Raw genomic sequence first — 15,385 nt, forward strand, 5'->3', positions numbered from 1 at the left:
GATTTCTGGTATAAAATGAATTATCAAATCTTGGGAAATTGTATTTTACCTTATTTTACATTTTCCACAACAGGAAGGCTGCTCCATACCAAACTCTGTAAGATGCTTGCTACATCACTGTAATCATTTTGAATAACAATAAGCAGTTCATAGATGATGAGCTGGTATTGCAGGCAAACTGTTACAAGGATTTTTAGGACCAACCCCCTGAGGATTTGGAAGGGCTTTAATTACAGATATGTTGCTCCCAACAATTCTTTTTATAGGTCTCGAATCAACCTGTTGAGCAGGCAAAGTAGCAGTTTTGTTCCATATTTGTTACAAGAAACAAATGGGATCCCATCTAAGAAAAGAATAAGAGAGAAAACAAGGAAAGGGTCTGGAGATGGTGGCACGTAGGGTATAAAGACCTCTGTGATTTGAGTAGATCTGCCTAGACTTTCTTTTTAGCATAATCTTTCCAAAACCTACCAAGAGACTTTTAAACCATACAGTAGAAAAAGAAATGCATTAGACTTTAAACTGGAATATTTATATTTCAAGCAGAGCAAGCTCAAAGTGATAAGGTCAAAGTAGAAATATAAAGAGTTTCTGTTCATCTCTTCCCTTGCCTACTTCCCTTGCTCTCTCCTTGGTGTCAGCTAGCTCTGTGGCTGCTTGCGTTGCAGCAAACACTGCTTAGTGTGCTCTGGCCTCAGTAATTTTCTTTTCTGTAGCCCTGAGGCCAGACTACCTATATCTTGCCCCTTTTTGCAGTCTTTCAATCTCTCTTTGAGCTGCAGGCTCCCAGCTTCCAGTGGTGACTTCTCTTCCTCCCATCACACGTTGGTACCTGTGTGGATGCCTTGCAGGCATGGAGAGAGAAAGGTAGACCTCTTTGAAAGGGGACCTACCTCACCAAAATCGTCCCTTTCCACAAGGGACATCATATCTTTAGACATTATTATGTAAAAGCATAAATATTGTCTACCAGCATGGAGGGATGAAAAGGAATCACAGAAATGTACTGTTTGGTGAATTAGGAGAATGCTTCTGAGTGTGGAAAGTAGGATTTACTTAAAGAAAAGGAGGATAGAGAACTCTGTAATTTGAGTCCTTGAACATCTGACAAGTTGACATCTAGCATCCAAACTGCATTAATCTTATGCCTCAGATTTGACCACCCAGACGGATTCTTTTTTTTCCCCCTCAATGTACAATGTCATTTCTGTGTTACAAAACAGGAGTTTGGGGTTTGTGTGCTTATTTCTACTTCCTTCTGAATCATTGGTGACTGCTCTGGGAACACGTAGGGTGCAGTAAATAGATGGTCACTTCCAGCCCTATGTTTTTAATCTTATGCTTGCGCCTTCCATGCATATCATTACCACTTCTGGTACGCCACGGTAAATGTAGTTGTTTCACTGCCGATGGTCCTTTCCAATCAGGCCTGAGCTTGTTCTTAGAACAAGGAAGTATTTCTGTTTTTACAGTGTTTGGCACTACTTTGGCACTACCATGCATCCTATTTTGAAATGCAAGGTGTTATTCCAAGCACAGCTGAAGGCACTTTTTATTTAAATGGGACTAAGACTCTTTGAGAAATAATGCTGGAAGATGTGAGGAAATCCTGAACAGCAGTAAAGTGGAGAAAACTAACTCAGTTGTTAGATAGGTCGGAGTTTTTCCTCTTTCATGTGAGTTTCTTAAATGAAATATGAAAAATGTTTTTTTTTTTTTTTTTTTTTTTTTTTTTTTTTTTTTTTTTTTCTGTTCCAGTCTTGGAAATGTTAAACCCTGTAGTGGTAATTTAAGGAGATTAAAAACAATGAACAGCTTTTCTGTAGCTATCGTATGTAGATCGTCACATATCGGATATGAAGGGCTCATTTCTCTGCCCATCAATGTCAAGGGCAAAGCTACCAGTTTCCCAAGCCTGCTCTGAGAATCTCAGGCTCTTCTAAGTCTGCAAACTGACACTCCAGTTCTTTGCTAGACTTTTCATATTTTCTACCTGGGTAGTATTTTATCATATATTAAAAGCTTTTAATTGGTTGAATGAGTGTGGTAGAGAGGAAAAAATACTTAAAGTTATATTGAGCAACATATCTTTTGGAATGGCAGAACCGATAAGCAGGCAGCCTAAAAATGAGAATAAAGGGATTTCTAATGAAATCATATGATCTATCTCATATGATTCACATAAACTCTCTTTAACATCAAATCCACAAAAATTTATACTGAAATACTAAAGAGAGTTCGTTTACAATCTGGGCAAGATGTGTCACGGTAACTGCATTTTGATGTCACATTTTATTGATACCAGTCGAGGGCAAAAGTTCATAGTAGGTAGAATAAATGAATACTTCATTGCAGGAGAGCTAACGATTTATTATTTTATTATTACTATTTCAAGCTTTGCCAGCATATTTGGTTTATTTCTGATTTACAGCTTTTCTTCCCCCCCCCCCTTTTTTTTTCCTTCAGTGGTATGAAGGAGGCATATAATACAGGAGGCTATTACTGGAATTTTATGTTGATAGCTTATCATGAGTGACAGATGTGACAGAGGCACAAAAGTATCATTGTTGAAATGTTTTGTCTTCCACATTTTTATGCTATGGATATGAACATTGCTTTTATGCTTTTAGTCTTTTAGCATATCTCCTACAACTGCTATTTTAAATACAAGATATATTCTGGCTGACCAAGTTGTTCAGGTTCTCTATAAGCAAACATTTTTACTGTTTTATAACTAGTTTGCATAGAATATTTTATTTGAAATGCAGTCTCAAAGTCACCAGGAAGCATCTCTGTAAGTATCCTCTCATAAAAAGATTCTGCTTAGTGAAATCCAGAGAATACATTAGCTTTGGAGAAGCATCCCAAGAGGACCTTGGAGATTGTCTTCTCTAATGTTAACCATTACAAAATAACTTTACAGTCCAAGTCTGCGATGTAGCCATCTTCACTAGCCTTTTATGTTAGCATTTTTTCAGAGATCTCTGTGATCTGCTTCACTACACTTGAAGAAAAATGGGTCAATTATTTCCTGAATGTTTTTGTTTACTTACAGAGGTACCTCATAAATCTAGTATAATCATGCTTATTTCTTGTTTCTTACTATAAGATGATCTTAGTCTGTGGTGTACAAACGTAAATGAACACAGACAATCTTTAACTTATACAACACTATAAAAATGCCAGGTGCTTGGAAACCATACTGAAAGATGAGGAAAAAGGCCAGTTGCTTTTAAAATGTGTTTGTAGGAAGAAGTTGACATGAATAAAATATTTCTACAGTTCTACTTCAGAAGGGATGTCAAAAGCATTCCCACAAAAACATGTCAAGGAACCTACTGAAATGATGATTTTTATGAAAAATAGGGTGGCAGAAAGAAGTGGGCCTAAAAATCACAGGATACATAATTTCATTAAGGCTTAAAATCTCCTTGAAAGCCAATGTGTAGCATGCGATGAATAAAACCAAATCTGATTCTAAGAGGTTTTATGTTGCTTGGTCTCTACGGTCCTCAGTCCTAAATAAAGGCAGTAAATTTTGTGTGATTATTTTGTGTAAAGTAATCATGAACAGAATTTTTCATAACATGGTGTGATATAGTTGAGATGTCTGTTTATTCTCATAGTGCTTGTTCTTCCATGTGATGTAGTCAATAGCAGATCAGACATATTGACAATAGCCTTGTGAATTTAAATGATAGTAACAAAGATTTAAATCTCAATAGACTGTCTTCTTGCCTTGAGGGTTTCTTATGGTTTTTCAGCACCTTCTGGTGTATCTGTAGCAGACAGTAGAGCCAGTGCTCTTTTGCAAGCAAGCTGTGGGCATCAAGAGAGAGAATATTGGCACAACTTCTACAGTTGTAGCCTCTTCCAGTCTGCAATGATGCCACATGCAGGATCTCATTCATGTACTTTTAAAAGGAATATCTTCTTGCAGTTACAATGCTTTACAGGTAAAGAATCAGTCATCCAGATTCAATGACTTTTGAGCTAGATTAATCTCTAGTTTGACTATTTCAGTATTATGAACAAGTATGCTCCAATAATTTTCTCTGTTTAGTTTTAGAATATATCATACAGTGTAAACATATCCCATCTAAAATGGATTTAGTTGCAAAACTCCTACTGAATGCACAGCCTAACATAATTATTGTTGACCTACTCTCATTCCAGTGACCCATGTCTCAGTTTATCCTCCTATAAATGGGAAAAATGATGGTGATATGAAGAAATACACTTAAGAACAAGTTATTATTGTTATTTTCCATAAGTTCCCAAACTACTTGTGTGATCATATTCCTGTAACATTACCCTCCTTCTCACTATTCACTTTAGTCTTTGCTCACAATGTCCCATTTAACATACACTTTGTAAGCCCAGGATCATCTGGTATGACATAATATTTAATGATAATTATCTATGTCCAGTGCTACACAACTCCTTCTATTGTTCAGCATCTCCTATTATACTCTTTATATGACTTAACAAAGGAAGTGTATTTAAATTTAAAGTATATTGAACACATACCACAGTTTTGTTCTCTTCTTATATACACTACACACACGTTGTATTCTGTCAGTAAAGTCTTTTGCAAACACTGTAGTTTCCCTATTTCTTTCATTTGTACTACTCAAGCTGCTACTGTAGAGCTTTAACCAGCCAGCAGATGGAGAAATGACAAACTAAGGCATACGATGCCACTGCATATAAAGAGCTTGCTGATTCACAGTCTTGGGTGATTTCATCTGTCAGGTGCAAGAACAGCTGATTATTATTTTTTCAATTACAGAGAATTTCATGCTTGTAATATTTTATTTGGAAGCAATAATACATTTTTTCTATACATTTTAAAAATGGAACTGTATCAACAATTTATGATGTCTACAGAAAAGTAGAAAAAGTAGCAGGGGGAAAGAAATCTGAAACTGTCCACTCATCTTAACCCGTGTTAAACTGATTACCTGAGACCAGTAGGAAAAAATTTAAAAAGGAAAAAAAAAAAAAAAAAAAAAGGCAAAACCCCCTCCTTTACCTTTTCCCAACACATATACTTTCATGCCTTTAGCAATCAAACCAAGAATCTATTGATGGAGTTTAAAGAAATTGCCATTTGCTAAGGTAATACTCTTCGCAAAACTTGTTTCCTGTATCCCCCGTTCAACCAAGAATAGAAATGTGTGATTTTCTATTAAACCAGACTTCAATCTATCATGAGTAAAATTTAATTTTTGACAGAAATTAGTCTTAGATGCTCCTGAAGGCTTCTTCCTTCTTGGTCAATTCGCTTCTTAAAACAACAATTAATAAATTAATAACAAAAAATAATTCTTTAATTAGATCTTAGACCGAAGACTAACCTAAGTCTTGAATGTGTAAGATCAGGTTACACTTGGAAACAGGTAAATGACTTCTTTTATTTCCAGAGTAGTGATTACAAACCAATAAGAAATCGTTTGTTACAGATGAAACCTAAGTGACTCTGCTGTCTATTTGAGTTATTGCAGGGAAGCCAAGTCAAAGAAAAAGCTATCTCTTAAAAGCATATCTAGTCATCCTGGCTCTCCAAAACACAGACAGAAATGTTTTACATTAGTAAAACAGAATGGAAAAATATTCTGTGTTCCCTAGTAGGCTGGTTTGTCTAAGGCTGTAGACACTGTACTAGCAGCATGTCTAGTGTAAGTGAGCACGTTGCATGCTCGCAGCCATGGGCTGTCATGCTGAGGCTTACAAATGTAAGAAACTGGAAAGGTCCTTAGTCCTGCAGGGTTCTGGAAATGGCAGGCACTCGTAGCCTTGTAATGAAAAAGAGGAGACAGGACCATTTAGCTTTTAAAAATGTTTTATTTATAGGGAATCAGGAAAGCACAAGTACGCTGCCTCTCAACCTGACTACAAAGAGCATGTCAGAGCTCACCATCTGAGATGTCTACCAAGGAGCCAGCAGCAATGGGGGCTTTTAATGAAACTGTAAAGCAATTTAAGTTAGTGGCATCTGAAAATAAGTGACATTTCTGTGTAAAAGTGTTCCCTAAAACAACATACAGGAATGAATAATGGTGATAATAAATCTGCTTTGGAGGAGGAGAGGCAGAGGCAGTTATTGCTGGCAAAGTAAGCAGCACTTAATTTTCTTTCCAATATAAACCATCTTCCATCCATATGTATGACTAACCCTCTATTCTAAATGATGCATTATTGGAAATTATTAATTCAGGGAATATGTTATTAAAAAAAAAAAAAAAAGAAGAAAAAAAAAAAGAGAGAGAAGAAAGCCTGTCTATGAGATAGAAGTGTCTGTGAAGCATTTGGAAGTTAGTAATATCAAAACAATTGATTTTCTGTAAAGATTTAATTTTGTATCAGCTTATTATAAATGTATGCTACTGGGAAGTTTATGATAAAGCCCCTTTTTAGTGTTTGTTCAGTCACAATCTATGTAAAAGTTATTTGGGGGAAGTGGAAAATGATAAGCATAAATGATTTTCTTTCGTTTTTCTCTTTCGCTTTTCAGAGGACAAAAACAGGTTGTTCTAGTTAACTTCTTACTCTCCCACAAAATTGCATTCACTGGCATGTCCTCCACCATCTGAATTTATTGAGTTCTGTAGAAAGGCAGCATGTTGTTATTTTCCAAGTTGTGTTAGCTGAAGAAGAAGTTAGAACTAGCTAAAAGTCAAGATAAAAGATAATATTTCACATGGAGAAAGGTGGTTAATTTATGGTTAGTAATCTTTTTTATACATTAGGGAAAAAGTAACAAATGTTTTGAAACAGATGAAGTCTGGGCAACATCCATCAGTAATATGTTAACTAGTCAATCCTGCCTTGGGGCAGCAGAAAGACTAACTGATTTTCTTATAGTCTCTCCCTCCCTAATTCTCTTTAATTTGATTTTAAGAAACTAGAATCAAGCTTCAAGGACTCTCAAACTTTGTGGCACCTACTCCAATATACGCCTTTCTAATTCACAGGTTTTGTAGAAGTAAGTAGGCAATGCCTATGTGTCTAATCCCTGTGTCTTCATAAAAGCAGAGAATGCATAGGAAAAGTTCTGGCAAGCCATATAAAAATGCTGCAATAATCCATTGTAATAATCCAAAACACTGAAGCTTGCAGGGAAATAGCTGGAGCATTTAAAACCACTGTGGTAGAATATTATATGCTTTCTAAATAAAGTGATATAAAGCACAACCAATATCTTTCCCTAGAGTAGATTTTCCAGTGTTTTGCCCAATCTAGTTTTAATGACTAATGTTAATGAGGATACCAAGGGGAAATAATGAAGTTGACAGGAAAGATTCGTTATGCAGAATAGAGAAAACGTGATGAGAGCTTACAGGAAATAAAATTCTTGGTTTAACATTGTTAAATGAGCAATTTGAAAGCTTTGGGTGTTCTTTCACCACAACAGGAGACCAAAGTACTTCCAGCTTTCCTTTTCCGAGGATAATTTTTAAAGGTAAAGAGTTTGAGCTTTTTATGACAACATTTGGTGGGGGGGAAATCAACATGAAACCTCTTCTTGTGTATGTGTGAAGTTTCATAAGCTGCCATTTAAAGATTTATTTTTGGAAAACAGAACAAGGTTTAGCATCTATAATAAATCAAAAGAGTTGCATAGAAATGTGAGGAAGCCCAATGACTTATCTAAATTTGATAAAATTTTTATTAAAGGAAGAGGGTTTTTACTATGCCGATAATATGGTAATAAAAGAAATAAAATTGGAATCAGTTGTGAGAAGTGAGTTTTATAAGTCTAGATCTTTGTGTATTTTTGCTTGACTAAAAAGACAAAGGGACATTTCTAGAACAAACTTAATCATTTCGTGGTAATAAGTCACGATTCTGGTCCTTATGTTCATAATTGAAGCCAATAGTTTAATGGCCATATGTTGGCTTACACATCAAAGCCAGTTGTTGCACGGTGAAGTGGCTGAGCTGGGATACAGCAGAAAGCTGAAGCAAAAATTGATGCTAAGTAACCAACATTTCCCCAGACAGAAGACCAAATGGCAAGGTGAGGCAGATGCTACTATAAAAGATGAGCTGTATTCACACACAGCTTCTTTCACCAAGGTGCCAGTCATGTCCTTTCTTCCACTTTTGCAGCTGTGTAAGTGAAGATCTACAGGATTAAATTATGTAATCTGAGATAAAAGTATAATATGGTGCCTATATACAGAATTCTGACACCCTTCTCAAATTCCTGTTCACTTACTCAGGAATCCTATAGATGTGTGAAAGCAATGAATACCTCTGTTATTTTACATCAAATACCATCCAGCACCTGCATTTCTGCTCCTTCTCTGTCGCGGGTTGCTTCAATCGTGATAAAGCTATGTAACTTCCTACATATTTTATTCCTAGACCGTAACTGGACCTGAAAACCATACATTCTGCTACCTACTTCTGAAAGACTTAGGATTTGATAAATATGTTGGTAAATGTACTGAAGGACTTTATTTAGTGCTTTCAAAACACTTTGAATAGGCGAAGGCACCTGCTCTGCACCCTGACGTTGTTGTCCCAAGGACCTATGCAGGACAGAAGTTCAGTCAGCTGCTCAATTCTTTCTTCTCCTGTGAATATCCCTGACATAATTGCATGCCTGCTTTTCATGTTTTGTGGTGTCTATCTTGAAGACGTAAGAATAGGTGCTATAGATCTGACATTGATTGAGATCTGCTACTATCCTGCTTCTTATGCTTGCTTCCTCAATATAATTGCAAGCAGCAACCTGAGAGGAGACCTAAGCAAATGTAGGAAATAGGAATATTTTCTGCAGCCCTCCACTGCTTCTATGGCTACTGAATCCTTAAAAATCTATCTGCTATTATTTCTATTATAATAATTAACATCAAGAATAATTTGACTAAGCGACTTTGATGCCAAAGTTGGACAAATTTTGAAACTGCCATTTGGTCTTGGTGTATGTGCAGACACCTACAGCTGTAAACGTACTGTGGAGAAAAACACTGAGGTCTCTCCCTCGGCACTGCTGTGAGTGCTCCTCCAGTGTGGAATACTGCAGTGCAGCCTCCACCCATTCCTGCATTCAGCTTGTGCTGTGCCCACCCTTTCTGGCTAAACTTATCTGTTTTTGATGCAGAAATTTCACACAGTAAATTGTTTTTCTCATTATGATAGCATTTGTCCTGGACTTTACTGGTTTTAGTGTTCCCTTCTTCCCTTCTTGCCCCTACACCATCACTGCCTCTTGATGTCTGCAGGAGAGAGCAAAGAAATGCAGAGATACAAAAAATCTTTTTATCTTCATTAACAAAATTAGCTTTTTGGGTCTCAAAAACATAAGTCAGTCTGCACATGCTTCAGTTTTGAGTTTGAATGCTCAAGATGATCTCATTCTTATCCAAATGAGTTTGTCTTTTTCTAGTTTATATTCTTACTGCATTTCCTATTGTTCAAGTGCATGAATACTAAATTATGGGAAATACTGAGACAAATATTTGTCATGAGTACTTGGTCCTGTAATTGATATATATTATTGGCTAATGTTACATTTAATGTTACCTCTTCTATCTCCTTTTTAATAACATGAGTTATCCAGTGACAGAAAGATGTGCAAGAATTATTTGACAGCATATCTTTTTTTTTTTTTCACTTATTTATTTATTTTTATGGAGCATTTCAGCACAAGGCCATCATAAATCTGAGCTATTTCTTCTCTAATAGACTAAAACTTTACCTTCTTTCTTAAAACCTTCCTCATCACCTGCTGTGATAGATGGGTGAAAGCAGAAATTTGATAACTTTCTGTGCAAAGCATAATGCTTTACTGTAGTCTTTAGAGACTCATTTATATGAATATAATTGTTTTGTTATAGCCTTGTCCTTATGCTCTGCTCTGTGAATGCTTTAAAATGTAATCTCATTGTCTGTAAACCCAAAATCAATATAAAAGGAAGCGAAGCAGCTAAAACGTGAAAGGCAGAATTTTTCATGTTAGAAATTAGCATATCATCTTTCCATTTGCCATATTACAAACAAATGCTTTTTATGTAAAATATATTTATCATCTTTTTACTCCATTAATATCCATTTAAATAAAAGTAATATCCATTGTAGTAGTGCAGTAGACTTTTTAATCTCTCCCACCTGAGGGATATTAAATAATGTAGCATTTAAAATGATGATTATACATACAAACATCTTAAATTTTAAAATTAGACTTATCTTCACAAAGACATAGAAGACCCTAGTCTGCTCTCTTCTAGACCAGACAATTTCCAGTATTACATGATTCAATATAAAGAATCTCATGCTTGACTGTAAGCAGGTAATCTGTCCCTAAAGGACATAGTCTTAATCACAGCTGTTACCTTTAAGTGTGAAGTAGTCTTACATTACTTAAAACATAGGAATGCTGGAGCACCAACCTTAGGTTTAGGAAGCTTGTGCTTACTTTCCTATTGTGGTAGAGATTTATGGACTTCCCATCAAAAGAACATGTGAAAAGTGTCTGACCATAATCGCACAATTTCGTCTCCTGATTAAGTGGATGCAGCTTTGGAAGGGACTGCAGAAAGGTGATGTGTTTTGTGTGGACTGATACTTTGGCAGCTGGAGATGCCAAATAGATGTATACTTCTTATTCACTGTTCCTTTCTCAGACTCTGGGGCCTCATCCCCTGCAGGATGCTTGTTCTTGAACTGTTCCAGATATGGGCACCTATACATTGCTTTTCTTATAAAATATGCCTCATGTTCCTGTGTTATGTTTCTTTTCAATAGCAAAGCTTTTAAGGGCCTGTGAGGAGGAGAAGGGAGCTGCATTTCTTCCATCCACTTTGGCACTCATCCCTGCTGCATGCAGTCCTGCATCACATGCAGCCCTGCCCACCGCTTTAGCCAGAGGTAGACTCACCACCACTGCGTCTCTCTCTACTGTCTACCAGTGGCTAAAGCATGTTTTTTAGCCTGGTGTGTGTCAACATTGCTGTCAGTAGGGTGCCTGCAGCTGACATGGGGCACTCGTATTATTTTCTACAGACAGTCATATTCAGTTGTCACTGGCCATCAGTGAATAAAGTGTTTGGCTTCTCAGTCCTTGTGGCTGAACTGCTTGTGCAGTGGTTGGACACTATTTCTACCATTTCTTGCTAGATACTTCTGGGATGTTTCTTGACAAAGAGTCTCAATCTGTTAAGTGCTCTCAGGCTAAAGCAGCGCTTAAGCGCTGAAGTCCTGTGCGTTTCTAGCTCTGTGGCTCTCTGTACCTGAGTCCCCACCTATAGAATCAAAGGTAATAGCTCTACTCTGACTCACAAGTTGTTGTATAGATGGATGGTGCTCAGACTCCACAGTAATAGGCGCATATTTTTCCTGTGTAGATTTAGTAACATATTTTAAAAGATTTAACCCTCCTTACTGAAAATTTATATACACAAGATAAACATCAGTTTCTAATACTTTTAAGCACTGTGGCTTCTTTGATATTTAGAAGTGGAGAGTGCATTATCTTTTTAATTTTAAATAATTATAAAAATTATCAGTGCTTTTCTTTTTCTCTCTAAGATAAATAGTGTAGCTCAGGTCTTCTTGTCATTATCCCTTATTTTTTATAGTTGTATTGTATCTTGCTCACAGCAATGTAATCCTAAATCTAAATCTAATTTTAGTTACATTGAAATTTCTTAATGCAACTGATTATTAATGCTACCATACCACATAAACTTTCCATTACAGCTCTTTGACACAGTGGTTTAATGCTTTATTACAGATGAGGAAAGAATAGTTTTGTCCTATGTAAAAGCTCACCTGTATTGTCTAAGACAGAAATCTCCTTTCTAAGATATCACAACGCAAACACAACTAGGTGGCTGTCACAGATAATGTGGACTTACACACATGTTAGAGGGGGCAGATCCCTTCCTTCTATTGATTTTACTGGTATATCAGCCTTAGCTTGTAATCAGCAAAACTTTGAAACCGACAAGTTTAAGTATATGCTTCTTCAAAATTCTTGGTAGGAGACCAGTTTAAACACATTCTTTTAGCCCCAATTATTAAAGATACTAATTTCTAGTTGTTAGGAATGTCTGATTTTCATTAAAATTAGGGCTTTTTCACATCACCTGGAAGTGTCAAGGGTATTAATATGATTGCATTTCTTCATACTTGAGGGTAACTTTACAGTGCTAGCGAGGCTGCAAAGTGGTCTAGCGTAAACTCTGATGGTAAATCCTGTTTACAGTCAATGGCAGAACTCACACTGACTTTAGTGGAATTAACTTTCACTCAGATTTTAAGGCTAGAAAGAATGATAATGTTCATCTAGTCAGAACCACAGCATAATACGAGGCAGAATTTCTTCAATTGATTCCTATGCAAAGTCTGTAATTTTTGCTAGAGTTACTGCATATTTTTTAGAGGCACAGTTTTGATTTGAAGTTCTCAGTGATGAAGAACTAAGTATTTCACTAGGTAAATAGTGTAAATAGTTGATTAGATTCACTGATAAAAATATGCGCCTCGTCTATCATCAGTCATCTAGCTTCCACCATCAAATATTGGGTCTTGTTATGCTTCATTTGTTAAATTAAAGGGCTATTTACAATCAGAAATAATGTCATTGTAAGCAAGGCTGTAATCATGTCACCTCTTACACTTTTCCTGAGATGTACTGGAAATTTAGCAAACCACTTTTTTTCTAACCTCAGCTATTCATGCAGTGCTACCTCTGAAGATTTATGTTTGTCTGTGGCTTTCTTTTTAATGTGTGAACAGTAAAAAAAGATGCACCGTTCCAGCAGATCATCTCACTAGTGCCAGAGTATGAGAAATGAGGATACTATGCATGGTAAATTTTCTATAAATATAGTAGTTTCTAAATTTGCCTAGTTTGTATTAATCTGACTGCCAAGAGTTAAATAAGAGGATGATATTAAGAGATGAAGAGTGAATAGTAGCAAAAGTGTAATGTATGGGGTAAGTATCTACAAAGTATCTGAGATAAGAATGATTACACCCATCGCATGGTAAAAAAAAATAAATATATAGTTATATATAACCTGGAGTATTTTACACTTGGTCAATTGTTTCCAAAGCTGAAAGTCTAAAATCTAAGAGGATCTAAATGTAAAAAAATATTGGTTGGGGAAGAAGGCAGCACCTTTTCAGTACCTTGTTAGTGAAGCACAGACTGAGCAGGAGACCCAGGGTCTGCAGCCATTAGTCTTATTCGCTATGTGAAGGGCTCTAGCTGAGCTATTATTAAATAAAGTAAGAAAGTATGCTGTTGGGAAGCTACTGATGTAGTATGATTCATTCCCTTTGAGAATTAAAAGCTACTGTCCAAGATGCAACTTCTACATCACTTAAATAAGCTACTTTCAGAGATGGGTGGGATGAAAGGATGCTTAAGGGCGGAGCAGAGTGCATTTTGCTGGTTTGAGGCAGTTGATCAACAAGGAAACTACCTAGATACCATCTACTGGACTTGCTGCAAAGGGAGGAAATGAGGCCTGTTACATACATGTAGCCAAAATGCTCTTGGGAGACATGAAGGGGATTCAAAGCAGGGCTTGTCCCATATGATCTATGTGAAAAGCTCATTTTCCTTGACTGTTCCCTCCTTTCTGCCCCTCCATCTCTGTGTTTTCCAAGCATTCTTTGCTTCCTTAGCATTGCATTTCACCAAAAGCTCATATTCAGTTGATTATATACTATTTTCCCAAAGCCCTTTTTAGACTTCCTGCTTTCCAAAATATGGGCCAATGTAGCCAACGAGTGTAATTTTCATTCTTGGTTTTCAATTGTAATTTTCTATATATTTGCATATAGGTCATAAGTTCAACTGAAACCTAGTTACCAAATAAGTTAGATTCTCTACAGACCCTGTAGAACTACTTTTTCATTATTGTTATTTGCCATAGTTTTGCAAAATTTAATTGCAGTTTTGTTCTACATCATTTACCAAAATGTCAATAGGCATTGGGCCAAAAAAGATTCTCTTTTCTTTAAAAACAAGCTCGCTCTCCTGCTTTTCATTCCTGCTACCTTTTTTTAAAAAAAAATAGATAATCAAAAATGTGCAGAGCACTTTAAAAATCTCACTAGTTCCTTAATGATTGGTATAACTATATCTGTAATTCTGGTTAAAATAGAAGGCAATCTTACCATTTTCATGACTGAGTTACACTATTGTCTGATTCTGCAATCAACTAGGTCTTTCTCTTATTTTGTAATTTCCGTGTTAGTGGTCTTCATATGTAAGCATCAACTTTGACAATTTTATTCACCCCTTTTGTAGAAATAAAGCCCATATACCTTTCATCCTCATTTATCTATGGAAGCACGGTCAGTTGCTTCTACAGCTACCTTTTACAAGGAGCTAGAGTGAGAAAAGACATATGGGAAGCAAGTATAGCTGACTACACTGGAAAATGAAAAGAATTAAAAAAGAAAATAGGAAAACAGCCTATAGAAATTCAACTCTTTATGGAGCAGCTAGGCTGCCTGCATTTGAGGTTGTTCAGACCGGAATTATACTCATATATTGAAGACGTCTGCTAGCTTTCTGAATAGGTACTAATAAAACTCTATATTTGAGCTGAAATGCAATTATAGGTAGAACTCCTACATGCTCAGTAGGTGCTCTCACCCACGGGCGCTCTAGCCCCTGTGAAGTTCTGCGTAATGATGTATAAAAGATCAAACCTTTTGTTGGATCCTTCTCCTGACACAGTTAACCATCTCCAAAACATTAAGCTTGAGTCAAACTAATAACGTCCTTTACGGTTGTTGTTCAAACAGGATCTACTTTATTATTCATACTCTATCTTAGCTGCATGATCTCTATCTCATCTTACATCAATCCCTTTATACTTTTCAGAACATGAGTGACTATAATATTTCTTCCAGCACTGTGTAGGAAGAATAATAAGCATCAAGCTTAAATTTGTGTGTGTGTATGCGTTTGTGTGTGTGTGTGTATGTGTGTACGTGTGTGAGTGTGCTGATGGCATGGAGGTAGGAAAGAGTGTTGGAAAGCTGGTATCTCTGCAAGATCAGAGCAGGTGTTAGAGTTGCATTGTTTTTTTCTGATGTGGTGTATTCTAACTCTGAGGATGTGTGTTATCTGGCTATAGGAAATGAAATGTTATCCAATCTACTTATTATTACCACCCTATTGTATTTTTGAGGGGCATATTATTAGGTGTACATTAAATTTAGCTGTTACACAGTGTGGTTTATGTAAATGCAACAAGACAACACATTTACATCAAGATAGTATATGGAGTTAATAGATTTAAATCTTTGTCCTATAAGTAATAATAATAATAAAAAAACTCATGCTTTATTGAATGGTCAGTAATGACTGACAGAAACATTTCAACCGAAATTCTTTAAGAAATGC

The sequence above is a fragment of the Rhea pennata genome, chromosome 2 (genome assembly GCF_028389875.1).
Source record: "Rhea pennata isolate bPtePen1 chromosome 2, bPtePen1.pri, whole genome shotgun sequence".
Classification (NCBI taxonomy): Eukaryota; Metazoa; Chordata; class Aves; order Rheiformes; family Rheidae; genus Rhea; species Rhea pennata.